A 15,093-nucleotide genomic window follows, 5' to 3' on the forward strand; every position below is an offset into this window, starting at 1 on the left:
GGCAATTATGATGCCATTAGAAGTGACTTGGGGGGGATAAGGTGGAGAAGTAGGCTGCAAGTGTTGGGCACACTGGATAAGTGGGGCTTGTTCAAGGATCAGCTACTGCGTGTTCTTGATAAGTATGTACCGGTCAGACAGGGAGGAAGGCGTCGAGCGAGGGAACCGTGGTTTACCAAGGAAGTGGAATCTCTTGTTAAGAGGAAGAAGGAGGCCTATGTGAAGATGAGGTGTGAAGTGTCGGTTGGGGCGATGGATAGTTACAAGGTAGCGAGGAGGGATCTAAAGAGAGAGCTAAGACGAGCAAGGAGGGGACATGAGAAGTATTTGGCAGGAAGGATCAAGGAAAACCCAAAAGCTTTCTATAGGTATGTCAGGAATAAGCGAATGACTAGGGAAAGACGGGAGGTCAGTCAAGGACAGGGATGGGAAATTGTGTGTGGAGTCTGAAGAGATAGGCGAGATACTAAATTAATATTTTTCGTCAGTATTCACTCAGGAAAAAGATAATGTTGTGGAGGAGAATGCTGAGCCCCAGGCTAATAGAATAGATGGCATTGAGGTACGTAGGGAAGAGGTGTTGGCAATTCTGGACAGGCTGAAAATAGATAAGTCCCCGGGACCTGATGGGATTTATCCTAGGATTCTCTGGGAGGCCAGGGAAGAGATTGCTGGACCTTTGGCTTTGATTTTTATGTCATCATTGGCTACAGGAATAGTGCCAGAGGACTGGAGGACAGCAAATGTGGTCCCTTTGTTCAAAAAGGGGAGCAGAGACAACCCCGGCAACTATAGACCGGTGAGCCTCACGTCTGTAGTGGGTAAAGTCTTGGAGGGGATTATAAGAGACAAGATTTATAATCATCTAGATAGGAATAATATGATCAGGGATAGTCAGCATGGCTTTGTGAAGGGTAGGTCATGCCTCACAAACCTTATTGAGTTCTTTGAGAAGGTGACTGAACAGGTAGACGAGGGTAGAGCAGTTGATGTAGTGTATATGGATTTCAGCAAAGCGTTTGATAAGGTGCCCCACGGTAGGCTATTGCAAAAATACGGAGGCTGGGGATTGAGGGTGATTTAGAGATGTGGATCAGAAATTGGCTAGCTGAAAGAAGACAGAGGGTGGTGGTTGATGGGAAATGTTCAGAATGGAGTACAGTCACAAGTGGAGTACCACAAGGATCTGTTCTGGGGCCGTTGCTGTTTGTCATTTTTATCAATGACCTAGAGGAAGGCGCAGAAGGGTGGGTGAGTAAATTTGCAGACGATACTAAAGTCGGTGGTGTTGTCGATAGTGTGGAAGGATGTAGCAGGTTACAGAGGGATATAGATAAGCTGCAGAGCTGGGCTGAGAGGTGGCAAATGGAGTTTAATGTAGAGAAGTGTGAGGTGATTCACTTTGGAAGGAATAACAGTAATGCAGAATATTTGGCTAATGGTAAAGTTCTTGAAAGTGTGGATGAGCAGAGGGATCTAGGTGTCCATGTACATTGATCCCTGAAAGTTGCCACCCAGGTTGATAGGGTTGTGAAGAAGGCCTATGGAGTGTTGGCCTTTATTGGTAGAGGGATTGAGTTCCGGAGTCGGGAGGTCATGTTGCAGCTGTACAGAACTCTGGTCCGGCCGCATTTGGAGTATTGCGTACAGTTCTGGTCACCGCATTATAGGAAGGACGTGGAGGCTTTGGAGCGGGTGCAGAGGAGATTTACCAGGATGTTGCCTGGTATGGAGGGAAAATCTTATGAGGAAAGGCTGATGGACTTGAGGTTGTTTTCGTTGGAGAGAAGAAGGTTTAGAGGAGACTTAATAGAGGCATACAAAATGATCAGGGGGTTGGATAGGGTGGACAGTGAGAGCCTTCTCCCGCGGATGGATATGGCTGGCACGAGGGGACATAACTTTAAACTGAGGGGTAATAGATATAGGACAGAGGTCAGAGGTAGGTTCTTTACGCAAAGAGTAGTGAGGCCGTGGAATGCCCTACCTGCTACAGTAGTGAACTCGCCAACATTGAGGGCATTTAAAAGTTTATTGGATAAACATATGGATGATAATGGCATAGTGTAGGTTAGATGGCTTTTGTTTCGGTGCAACATCATGGGCCGAAGGGCCTGTACTGCGCTGTATTGTTCTATGTTCTATGTTCTATCTATGTCCTCCTGTATCCTCTGACAATCCTCAACACTATCTGCCACCACCGGCTACATATGCTTCCAAATCGTTTATGTACACTACAAGCAACAGAGACCCAAGCACAGATTCTAATGGAACACCACTAGTCACAACCTTACATTCAGAAAAACACCCTTCTACTTCTATCCTTTGCCTTCTATGACCGAGCCAGTTCTGCATCCATCTTACTACCTCACCTCTGATCCCGTGTGACTTCAATCTGTCATGAGGCAACTTGTTAAAGGCTTTACTTAAGTCCTTGTAAACAACATCCACTGCCCTCCCCTCATCAATCATCTTTGTCACCTCCTCAAAAAACTTGATCAAGTTAATGAGACACGACCTCCCCTTCACAAAACCACGCTGTCTATCGCTTATGAGTCCATTTGTTTCCAAATCGTATAAATCCTGTCCCTGAGAATTCTCTCCAAATAATCTACCTACTATCGACGTGAGACTCACCGGCCTATATTTCCAGGATTATCCCTGCTACCTTTCTTAAACAGTGGTACCACATTAGCTCTTCTCCAGTCCACTGTGATCTCACCTGTAGCTAATGAGGATACAAAGATGTCATCCAAGGCCCCATCAATTTCCTCTCATGCTTCCCTCAGTATTTTGTAATAAATCCTTCCTGGCCCAGGAGACTTATCTACCTTAATATATTTTAAAAGATCCAATACCTAGTCATTTTCAATGTTAAAACGATCCAGACTGCTCACACACCCTACCCAAGAATCATATTCCACAAAGCCCCTTTCTTTGATAAACACTGATGCAAAGTACTCATTTAGTACCTCGCCCATTTCCTCTTGCTCAACACATAGATTCCCCCCATTGTCCTTAAGTGGTCCAGTCCATTCCCTGCCTATCCTCTTGCTTTTTAAATATGAATAAAAAGTTTTGGGATTAATTTTAATCCTATTTGCCAAGGACTTTTTATGACCCTTCCTAGCCCTCCTAACGCTTCAGTACCTTCCTACTTCTTTATACTCATCAAGGGTTTCGACTGTCCCCACCCTTCCAGACTGTACAAAAGCCTCCTTTTTCTTTTCGACAAGGTTCACAATATTCCTCGTTATCGAAGGCTCACTAAACTTCCCATACTTATCCTTCATTCTCTCAGGAACGTGACTTTCCTGAATCCTAATCAACTGTCGCTTGAAAGACTCCCACATGTCCGATGTTGATTTACCATCCAACAGTCGCACACAATCCAAATTCTTCAATTCCTGTCTAATGTTATCGTAATTTGCCTTTCCCCAGTTTAGCACCTTAATGCGAGGGTTACCCTCATCCCTGTCCAAAAGTACCCGAAAACCAATGGAATTGTGGTCACTACTCCCAAAATGTTTCCCTACTGAAACCTCAACCAACTGTCCAGACTCATTCCCCAATACCAGGCTAGGGGCTGGTTTAGCACACTGGGCTAAATCGCTGGCTTTTAAAGCAGACCAAGGCAGGCCAGCAGCACGGTTCGATTCCTGTACCAGCCTCCTCGAACAGGTGCTGGAATGTGGCGACTAGGGGCTTTTCACAGTAACTTCATTTGAAGCCTACTTGTGACAATAAGTGATTTTCATTTCATTTCATCATTTCAGTACTGCCCCTTCCCGAGTTGGACTATCTATGTATTGCATCAAGAAGGCTTCCTGGATACACCTTACAAACTCTGCCCCATCCAAGCCCCTAGCGTTAAGTGAGTCCCAGTCAATGTAGGGGAAATTAAAATCTCCTACCACAACAACCCTGTAACTTTTGCACCTCTCCAAAATCTCTCTACCGATCTGCTCCTCTATCTCTCGCTGGCAGTTGGGGGGCCTGTAATAAATCCCCAACATTGTGATTGCCCCCTTCCTGTTCCTGAGCTCTACCCAGATTGTCTCATTGTTTGAGCCCTCCAAGGCGTCCTCCCGCAGTACGGCTATAATTTCCTTAACCAGTAATGATACTCCCCACCCTTTTTGCATCCCCCTCTATCTCTCCTGAAGCATCCATATCCTCCAACATTCAGCTGCCAATCCTGCCCTTCCTTTAACCATGTTTCTGTGATAGCCACAACATCATAGTTCCAAGGACTAATAAGTGCTCTAAGTTCATCTGCCTTACCCGCTATACTTCTGGCGTTGAAACAAATACATTTCAAACCATTGCGTCTGAACAGACAGGGTGATGTTGTTCCCTTATTTTTGTTCTTAATTTCCCCTTCAGTTATTACACCTTCTAAGCTAACACTCTGGTTCCCATCCACCTGTCATACTAGTTTAAATCCTCCCGAGTGACTCGAGCAAACCTCCCAGCCAGGATATCGGTGCCCCTCCAGTTTAGATGCAACCCGTCCTTCTTCTACAGGTCACACCTGCCCCGGAAGAGATCCCAGCACAGGGCTAAATCGCTGGATTTGAAAGCAGACCAAGGCAGGCCAGCAGCACGGTTCAATTCCCGTAACAGCCTCCCCGAACAGGCGCCGGAATGTGGCGACTAGGGGCTTTTCATAGTAACTTCATTTGAAGCCTACTTGTGACAATAAGCGATTTTCATTTCATTTTCAGTGGTGCAGAAATCTGAAACCCTCCCTCCTGCACCACCAGTTTAGCAACGTATTTGGCTATTCTATCCTCCAATTTCTAGCCTCACTGGCACATGGCACAGGGAATAATCCTGAGATTACAACCCTGGAGATCTTTTTAGTTTATTGCCTAAATCCCTGAACTGCTTCTGCAGGACCTCACCACTCTTCCTGCCTCTGTCATTGATACCTATGTGTACTATAACCTCTGGCTGTTCACCCTCCCCCTTCAGGATGTCCTGTGTTCGTTCAGAGACACCCTTGACCCTGCGCCAGGAGGCAACATAATCATCCTGGAGTCTCTTTCACGTCCACAGAAGTGCCTATCTGTGCCCCTTACTATCAAGTCCCCTATAACTATCGACCTCCTGCACTTTGCTCTCCCCTGCTGAGCAACAGAGCCAGTTGTGGTGCCACTGTTCCGGATGCTGTTGTTTTCCCGATAGGCTATCCCCTCAACAGTAACCAAAACGGTATACCTGTTGGAGAGGAGACAGCCACAGGGGATTCCTGCGCTGAGTGCTTGCCCTTTCTAGTGGTCACCCATCTGTCTACCTATACCTTGGGTGTGACCATGTCTCTATACCTCCTATCTATGATGCTTTGACGCTAGGTCCCGGAGGCCGGAAGATCCCGGGTAAGCTCGCTGAAGTCGGTTTAAAACCATTTGGTCATGACCCTTTTAGGCATGATTCTGACTCCGTCACCTCGTGGGAATGAGTAAATCCCACGAGGCGTGAAGGCTGCACGTTAACCCGTGGGAGGCCTCTTCCGGCATCCACCGGTCGCACTGCGCTCAAACGAGAGCTGGTGGATCGCACCCAAAGTGTCACTTTCAGCATGAGAAGCGGTGCAATTCCTGTCGGGAACGAAGGAAATTGACATGTCCATATTGAGTCTTACCAATTTTTCCAGATGCTCCATAGAAAGCATCCTATCTGGCTGCATCACAGCCTGGTATGGCAACTGCTCGGCCCAAGACCATAAGAAACTACAGAGAGTAATGAACACAGCCCAGTCCATCACACGAACCCGCCTTCCATCCATTGACTCTGTCTATATGTCCCACTACCTTGGAAAAGTGGGCAACGTAGGGTGGCACGATAGTACAGTGGTTAGCACTGTTGCTTCACAGCGCCAGGATCCAAGGTTCGATTCCCAGCTTGGGTCACTGTCTGTGCAAAGTCTGTACGTTCTCCCCGTGTCTATGTGGGTTTCCTCCGGGTGCTCCAGTTTCCTCCCACAAGACCCGAAAGGCATGCTTGTTCGGTGAAGTGGACATTCTGAATTCTCCCTCTCTGTACCCGAACATGTGCCGGAATGTGGTGACTAGGGGATTTTCACAGTAACTTCATTGCACAAGCCTACTTCCTGCTGCCTGGTCTGTATTTAATGAAACTGGACCTGAAGGCAGGCCATGAACTGAAAGAAAAGTTTGATGAAACAGGGACTCTGTCGATTAGGGAAAATTGTGAGTACAGGCTGCAGACAAAGACTGTAATCTCCAAGCTGGCTGTGAAGGAAGTCTGTTAGGAATCAGAATCAGAAGCAAAGACTCTTTCACTTCCATGTTTTTCCCTTTTTTCATCCCTCAATTGATTGAGGAGTTTGTGTGTGTATGTGTGTGTATGTAGAGGATGGGGAGGCAAGTTACAGCAGGATTTAGGTACTTATTAATATTTAACCAACTGTATCTGCAGTGTATTTCATCATTATTCTTGTCATAAATAAACAGTAATTGTGTTTGAACTTACAAAACTGGTGACTGTCAGCAGCCAAGGAACAAAGACTTTCGGCTGGATTCTCCGTTCCTGCGTCTACGTGCTGATGCCATCGGAGGATCCGTGGTGTTTCGCAACAGAAAAATTGGCACCATACCCACACCGATTCCGCTACCGGTGAGGGGCTAGCACTGGCGGAACATGCGGAGAACGATGGGAGAATCGTTGGGTCCGTGCTGGACACGCGCAGGGCTGACAAGCTGCAGCCGTGCGTATGCCTCCCCCCCCCCCCCCCCCCCCACATTTACCGATTACATCGGAAAAGATGGCGCTGGTTGTCCTGGACCGCATACCCATCCACCCCGACCCCACAGCCCACCTCCTGGCCACTCCTCGCTACTCCCCCCAGCTCTGACAGAAGCCCCCCGGTCAGTGAAACGGCTCTCGGCAGAGTATGGTGGTGCTGGACATTATCCGCACGCCCTGTCTCTCTCTCCCAGCCGCCACACCAGGCTCACAACCGTTTAAACTACACTTGGCCCGCGCCGTTGGGAACTTGGCCCATCGGAGGTGGAGCATCACGGATGGGCCTGATAATGATATTCAAACAGGGTTGCAACTGCGGATTAGGGTTAGGGTTAGTATGCGGAGCATCGTGACCTTGCGTCAAACCGGCGCCTGCCGTGATTCTGGCGTTGGGAGCCATTGTCCTCCCGATCACCGTTCCGGATTTTGCTGTCGGGCAATGGAGAATCCCACCCTTTGGGTACTTTGATATAAATTGTTGGTTAATTCACTGGTGTTGTGACTCTGGGACAAGTGGAGCTGGAATTGATTGTGCACTAGCCCAGAGTGTTGTAACAGGATTCTGGGTAAGCACGGAGGTGATAGGTTATTGGGGGCTGGGGTGGGGGCGGGGGGGGGCGGTTATAGATGATCTGAGTCAGGGGGGATGCAGATTTGACGTTATTATTAGATCAGTCATGATCTTATTAAATGGCAAAGCAGGCGCAAGGGCTGGACGGTGGACTCCTACTGCTTGTTTATTTAACACAAGAATTATCTTGAGGTGGTTGACAGTGATGACGATGGCTGCAGACTGCAAGAAGATATCAATGGTCTGAGCAGGTGGTGAATGGAATTCAATGTGGAGAAATGTGAGGTAATGCATTTGATGCAAACAAGTCAAAGGCAGACATTAAATGGGAGGATACTGAGAGGAGCAGAGGAAGTAAGAGACCTTTGAGTGAATGTCCACAGATCACTAAAGATAACAGAACAGGTCGATAAGGTGATTAAGAAGGCATATGGAATCCTTTCATTTATTGGTTGAGGCATAGAATATAAGAGCATGGAAGTGATGTTGGAAGTGTATCCAACATCAGTTAGGCTACGTTACTGTGTGCAGTTCCCATCCCCTCATTACAGAAAGGATGTCATTGTATTAGAGAGGATCAGAGGAGATTTACAAGGATGTAGCCCGGACTGGAAAATTGTAGCTACAAGAGAAGATTGGATAGGGTGAGGTTCTTCTCCTTGGTACAGAGGAGGCTGAGGGGAGATTTGATTGAGCAATATAAAATTTTGACCAGCCCGGATAGAGTAGATTGGAAGGTTCCACTGACTATAGCAGAGAGGCCTGTGACTGAGGGACATAGATTTCAAATCATCAGTAGAAAGATTAAAGGGGAGATAAGGAACGATTGTTCCACCAAAGTTTTGAGGGGTCTGGAACTTGCTGTCTGAGAGAGTAGAAGAGGCAGAAACTCTTGACTGATTTAAAAGTTGTGTGGATATGAACTTCAAGTTTAAAAAAAAAAATTATGGAATGGGGGCATCGCTGGCTGGGCCGCCATCCTGGAGGGCATTTAAAATGTGGATTTGGATTTTGTTTATTGTCACATGTATCGAGGTACTGTGAAAAGTATTTTTCTGCGAGCAGCCCAAACAGATCATTTAGTACATGAAAATAAAAGAAAAGAAAAAGAAAATACATAATGAGGCAACACAAGGTACACAATTTAAATACCTAGACACCGGCATCGGGTGAAGCAGACAGGTGTGTAGTGTTAATCAGATCAGTCCATAAGAGAGTCATTTAAAAGTCTGGTAACAGCGGGGAAAAAGCAGTTTTTGATTCTGTTCGTGCGTGTTCTCAGAATTTTGTATCTCCTGCCCGATGGAAGAAGTTGGAAGAGTGAGTAAGCCGGGTGGGAGGGGTCTTTGATTATGCTGCCCGCTTTCCCCAGGCAGTGGGAGGTGCAGATGGAGTCAATGGATGGGAGGCAGGTTCGTGTGATGGACTGGGCGGTGTTCACGACTCTCTGAAGATGCTTGCGGTCATATGCAGATTTGGAGTCATATGTAGGCCAGGTAAGGGCGACAGATTTCTTTCCCTAAAGGACAGGAGTGAACCACATGGGTTTTTACAACAACCAACAATGGTTTCATGGTAATCCTTATTAATTCCAGATTTCTTTTTATTGACTTCAAATTTCACCATCTGCCATGGTGGGAATCGAACCCAGGTCCCCAGAGCATGACTCTGGGTCTCTGGATTACTAGGCCAACGATAATACCACTACCCCACTGCCTCCCCTGATGTAACCTGCAGGGTAAAGGACCAAAAGCAAGAAGGTGTGATAAGGCTGGGTGACTCATTTTTAGCCAGCGCAGACATGGTGGGCCAAGTGGCCTCTTACTGTGCTGTGAACTTTCTATGATTCTGTGAGAGGTTTCTGCTCCTGTTTACACCAGGCGGGATCAGCAACAGGAGCAGAAAATAAATAAAGTCTTTATTGTCACAAGTAGGCTTACATCAACACTGCAGTGAAGTTACTGTGAAAAGCCCCTAGTCACCACATTCCAGTGCCTGTTCGGGTACACTGAGGGAAAATTCAGAATTCTCAGTTGGTACGGGAATTGAACCCGCACTGCTGGCCTTGTTTTGCATCATGTTATAACCTGCCTGCTTACCATTGGCTGGGGACTAATGACAATCCCACAATCCTGTGGGAGTATGAGCTTCCCCAATGAGGGGGGCGGAGAAACTCCTAGTATAAATAAGCTGGCCAGTTCAGGAACCAGCAGGAAGGAGAAGGTAGCAAGGGAAGTTACTGCTACTGTTATGTATATATGTTATAGTAAATAAATGTTATTACTTTGTATCCTTAAAACTCGTGCTGGATTCTTCGTGGCCCTGACAAAACTGGCGACGAAGGTAAAAGTGAATAGCTGTCTACACTGCTGAAACCACCTCCCTGGATTTTTGTTGGATACAGGTTGGAAGTTGTTTTCTATTATACCATGCCTCTGTACGGACGTTTGGATGTTTTTGATGCTGCGCTGGAAAGCTGGAACCAGTACACACAACGGATGCGTTACTATTTCCGGGCAAACAATATCACCGAAAACGAGCGCCAGGTGGTCATATTGCTCACCGCCTGCGGCCCGCATACGTTTGGGGTGATTAGGAGCCTTGCGTACCCAGCTGCGCCGGACACCAAAACGTTTGATGAACTTGTGAATATAGTGGGGCAACACTTTAACCCAACCCCGTCCACGATAGTCCAGCGTTACCGGTTTAATACCGCTGAGAGGACCCCTGGAGAATCCCTTGCCGATTTTCTATCCAGGCTACGCAGGATTGCGGAGTACTGTGACTATGGTGAGACCTTGTCAGAAATGTTACGCGACCGTTTGGTTTGCGGTATTAACAATGCAGCCACCCAGAGAAAGTTGTGAGCTGAGCCAACATTGACTTTTCAACAGGCCATTCAAATAGTCTTGTCCCGAGAGAGCTCAGAGCGAGGAGTACAGGAGCTACAGGGAATGGAAGTGCATGCCTTGGGGAGCAACCCTTTCCGTCCAAAAACGTCCCCCCGCACTCCTGCGGTACCTTGGGCGAGGCAATGTCCGGACCGACGCCAGTGGCCATCGGACATTCCTCCCCGAAGGAAGCCTTCTCCAGAGCCAATGGATGAGGAGCCATGTCCGTGTCAGACTTGTAGGCGCCGACCCCGTCGCGGACGGCGGTCCTGGGGACGCCAGAGGCGCCGTCGTTCCGACCGAAACTGGGACCAGCCCAGGGGCCGTAACTGGGACCAGCCCAGAGGCCGTACCTTCCATGTGGATGAACCTGCGGCGACTACTCCTGAGGACGTGGAGACGGAGGACGACTGCCTGCAGCTGCATTGTGTGGCAGCTCCCCGTGTGGCCCCCATTAAGGTGACAGTACGGGTCAATGGCCACCCGCTTGAGATGGAGTTGGATAATGGCGCAGCGGTCTCCGTGATCGCCCAGAGGACATTCGACCGCATCAAGCAGGGTATACAGACCCTTACATTAACCGACTCACAGGCCAGGTTGGCCACCTACACGGGGGAACCACTGGACATTGCAGGAACTACAATGACCCCTGTTGTCTATGGACGCCAGGAGGGGCGTTTCCCACTTATCGTGGTGCGCGGCCATGGGCCCAGCCTGTTGGGTCGGGACTAGTTGCGCCATTTGCGGTTGCAATGGCAGCACATCCTCCAAATAGTTTCTGAAAGGTTGACTGAGGTGCTAGGACGATACCCAGATGTATTCCAGCCTGGTTTGGGGAAAATAAAAGGGGCCGTAGCCCATATCCAAGTTGACCCAGGAGCCACGCCGCGCTATTTCCGGGCGCGCCCAGTGCCTTACGCCTTGCTCGAGAAGGTAGAAGGAGAGCTCACTCGTTTGGAGAGTTTGGGTATTATCAGGCCCGTCCGTTTTGCTGACTGGGCAGCACCAATTGTACCTGTAATGAAGCCAGATGCCACAGTTCGCTTGTGTGGCGACTATAAACTTACAGTGAATACAGTTTCCCGACTCGACCGATATCCAATGCCTCGCATAGAGGATCTCTACGCGAAACTTGCAGGTGGACTCTCGTTCACAAAATTAGATATGAGTCACGCCTACCTGCAGTTGGAGTTGGACCCTGCCTCCCGACCATATGTAACGATTAATACACACCGGGGCCTGTATGAATATACATGGTTGCCCTTTGGAGTATCCTCTGCCTGCGCAATTTTTCAACGTGTTATGGAGGGCATTTTGAGAGGTTTACCACGTGTGGCTGTCTACTTAGGTGACGTTTTGATTACAGGGACGTCGGAGCAAGAACATTTGGAAAATCTGGAGGCTGTCCTTAGACGCCTTTCGGAGGCTGGAGTCCGTTTACGTCGCACAAAGTACGTATTTCAGGCAAAGGAAGTAGTCTACCTAGGTTATCGGGTGGACCGCGAAGGTCTGCACCCCGTCGCAGAGAAGGTGCGTGCAATACAACATGCCCCCACCCCGACTGACACTTCGCATCTTCGTTCTTTTCTCGGTCTCGTAAACTATTACGGAAAGTTCCTCCCCAATCTGGCAACTACGCTGGCCCCTTTGCACCTTCTGCTAAAGAAAAATCACACCTGGGTTTGCGGTCAGCCGCAAGAAACCGCTTTCCGGCGGGTAAAGCAACAATTGTCGTCGTCTGGGTTACTAACCCACTATGATCCTGGAAAGCCTTTGCTCGTCACATGTGATGCATCCCCGTATGGTATTGGGGCCGTCCTGTCCCACAAGATGGAGAACGGGGCCGAGCGACCGATAGCTTTCGCCTCCCGCACATTGACTGCAGCGGGGAAAAAGTACGCGCAGATCGAGAAGGAGGGCCTGGCAGTGGTTTTTGCGGTGAAACGCTTCCACCAGTACGTGTACGACCGCCACTTCACTATCGTGACTGATCATAAGCCCCTGCTGGGACTTTTCAGAGAGGATAAGCCAATACCGTCCATTGCTTCTGCACGGATCCAGCGCTGGGCTTTGTTGCTTGCTGCATACGAGTATTCTCTGGAGCACAAACCAGGTACGCAGATAGCAAATGCCGACGCACTGAGCTGATTGCCTTTATCGACCAGCCCCATGTCGACCCCCACGACCGGTGAGGTGGTTGCAACCCTAAATTTTATGGACACCTTGCCTGTCACGGCATCACAGATCCGTGAGTGGATCCAGACGGAGCCAGTCCTGTCAAAGGTTCGGCACATAGTCCTGTATGGTGGGCAGCATAGACAGCTCCCAGGCGAGTTGTGGGCATTTTCCTCCAAGCTGTCAGAATTCAGCGTGGAAGACGGCATCCTCTTGTGGGGGACGCGTGTGATTGTCCGGAAAAAGGCCAGGAGCTGATACTATCAGACTTGCTCAATGGGCACCCAGGCGTGACCAAAATGAAAATGTTGGCCCGGAGTTATGTCTGGTGGCCAGGCCTCGACACCGACATTGAGAACAAAGGTGGCACAAAACTGCTCCATTTGCCAGGAGCATCAGAAGCTTCCGCCGGCCGTGCCCCTACATCACTGGGAATGGCCAGGGCGGCCTTGGGCACGCTTGCATGCAGATTTCGCAGGCCCTTTTCAAGGATCCATGTTCCTTTTACTAATTGATGCCCAGTCCAAATGGCTAGAGGTGCATAAGATGCAGGGGACACCGTCCTGCGCAACAATTGAAAAGATGCGTTTATCGTTTAGTACGCATGGCCTCCCCGAGGTGCTGGTCACGGATAATGGCACCCCATTCACGAGTGAGGAGTTTGCTAGGCTTACAAAGATGAACGGCATCCGCCATATCCGCACTGCCCCTTACCACCCGGCTTCAAATGGGTTGGCAGAGCGCGCAGTGCAGACATTCAAAAGAGGCCTAAAGAAGCAGTCTTCCGGATCAATGGACACGAGACTGGCTCGCTTTTTGTTTACGTACAGGACCACCCCCCCATGCAATGACTGGGGTAGCTCCCGCAGAACTCCTAATGGGCCGGAGACTTCGCACCCGCCTTAGTATGGTTTTCCCGGACATTGGCGCAAAAGTACGCCGCACACAAGAACGGCAGGAACAGGGATTTTCTCGGCATCGGTCGATTCGGCAGTTTGCGCCCGGTGACACAGTATTCGTTCGGAATTTTGCTGGTGGTGCCCAATGGGTTCCTGATGTAATCTTTCGCCAAACGGGCCCTATATCTTACCAAGTGCAAGCCCAGGGTCATCTCCAGCGAAAACATGTAGACCACGTTCGGTCCAGAAGATCATCCCCTCAAAAGATTCCCCGCCCCCGGGGCTCATTTCAACAGCCACAGAGACCAGAGACAAGGGAAGGTAGTCCTCACAATCTTCCACTGGTGCCTCACTCGAAGCCTGCGCAGGTCGTTACGGGACCGAATGGAGATAGAGACGCTGACATGACGGAGGCAGCAGACTCTGACTCCGAGATGGAGACACAGGATGCATCAGAGGGAGAATCCTCGGGTCCACGGGCCGTGGATGTACAACCGCGCCGTTCATCACGGAAGCGCCGGTCTCCGTCTCGTTACACGCCGCCTGATCCAGCGCCGCATGCAAATGGCGTCTGGCCTGCGGCCAAACGAGTCCGACGCCTTCCTTCGCCAGGGTCTTCGGTAGATTCCTTGGACTTTGGGGGCGAGGGATGTTATAACCTGCCTACTTACCATTGGCTGGGGACTAATGACTATCCCACAATCCTGTGGGAGTATGAGCTTCCCCAATGAGGGGTGCGGAGAAACTCCTAGTATAAATAAGCTGGCCAGTTCAGGAACCAGGAGGAAGGAATATGTAGCAAGGGAAGTTACGGCTACTGTTATGTATATATGTTATAGTAAATAAATGTTATTACTTTGTATCCTTAAAACTCGTGCTGGATTCTTCGTGGCCCTTACAAAACATCACAAACCAGCTGTCTAGCCCACTGAGCTAAACCAGCCCCTTATAACAGCATGGGAGGCACCTGGATCATGCAAGACAGCCAAATGGTGTTTCCCGCCGCCCCCCCCCCCCCCCCCCCCCCCCACGCCCCTTGCCAGTGACAGAGGGGATTTCCAATGTTTAACATCAGGAACCGTATCAGAATAAATTTGAATCTAATTATCAGGCCTCTACGCCTGACAATCAACCATCTGCTAGATTATTTATTCACGTCAGCATGAAGACAGCTCGACGTGAATCACAACTGATCTCTCGCAGCATGTAATAGTGGGTAGAACTCACCAGAGGAGGAGCTCAACTGAGCATATTTCTCATGGGAGAGATGGTCATGCCCAAGCAGTATCTGGGCACTGCCTCCTGGCACTGTCCCGTGCCACTGTCGGGCATATAATGCTGGAGCAGTGCCAAGGGACATGCTCGGCAGGGGATGTTGCATGGGGGAGGGAGGTTTCAGGGTTGTTTTTTATTTTTACTTTTGTGTACCGGGAGGACATTTAGAAATGGAGCCCAGATCTTTAAAAAGCTAAGTTGCTGGTGGGCGGACTCAATCAGAGCTCGCCCCGTTACGTCATGGAAGCCACCCCTTCAATTATTTTTGACTAAGTCCCTAACAATATAATGGTAAATGCTGCCATTGGGGGTGCGGTGGGCAGCGTAAACCTCTCTTTGTGCCCGCTGCCACACTGCAGGAATATTATAAAATTCCACCCTGTAACTTTGACATGACAGCTGGAAACATATAAACAAGACAGAAGCGTATTCATTCAAAGCACATGATGTGGAGATTTACAAAAATGACTTGTGTGAGTGAAAGCTGATTGCTGGGGAAACTGAACAGATA

At 49.1% G+C, this 15,093-nt stretch overlaps 1 protein-coding gene across 1 annotated transcript in view; it reads right to left on the bottom strand.

The window, feature by feature from the left end:
- LOC140411508 (dynein axonemal heavy chain 8-like) overlaps window positions 1-15,093 on the bottom strand; it is a 2,059,122-nt gene that overhangs the window by 363,891 nt on the left and 1,680,138 nt on the right. The gene's annotated exons all lie outside the window — the stretch shown is intronic.

The sequence above is a fragment of the Scyliorhinus torazame genome, chromosome 4, assembly GCF_047496885.1.
Source record: "Scyliorhinus torazame isolate Kashiwa2021f chromosome 4, sScyTor2.1, whole genome shotgun sequence".
Classification (NCBI taxonomy): Eukaryota; Metazoa; Chordata; class Chondrichthyes; order Carcharhiniformes; family Scyliorhinidae; genus Scyliorhinus; species Scyliorhinus torazame.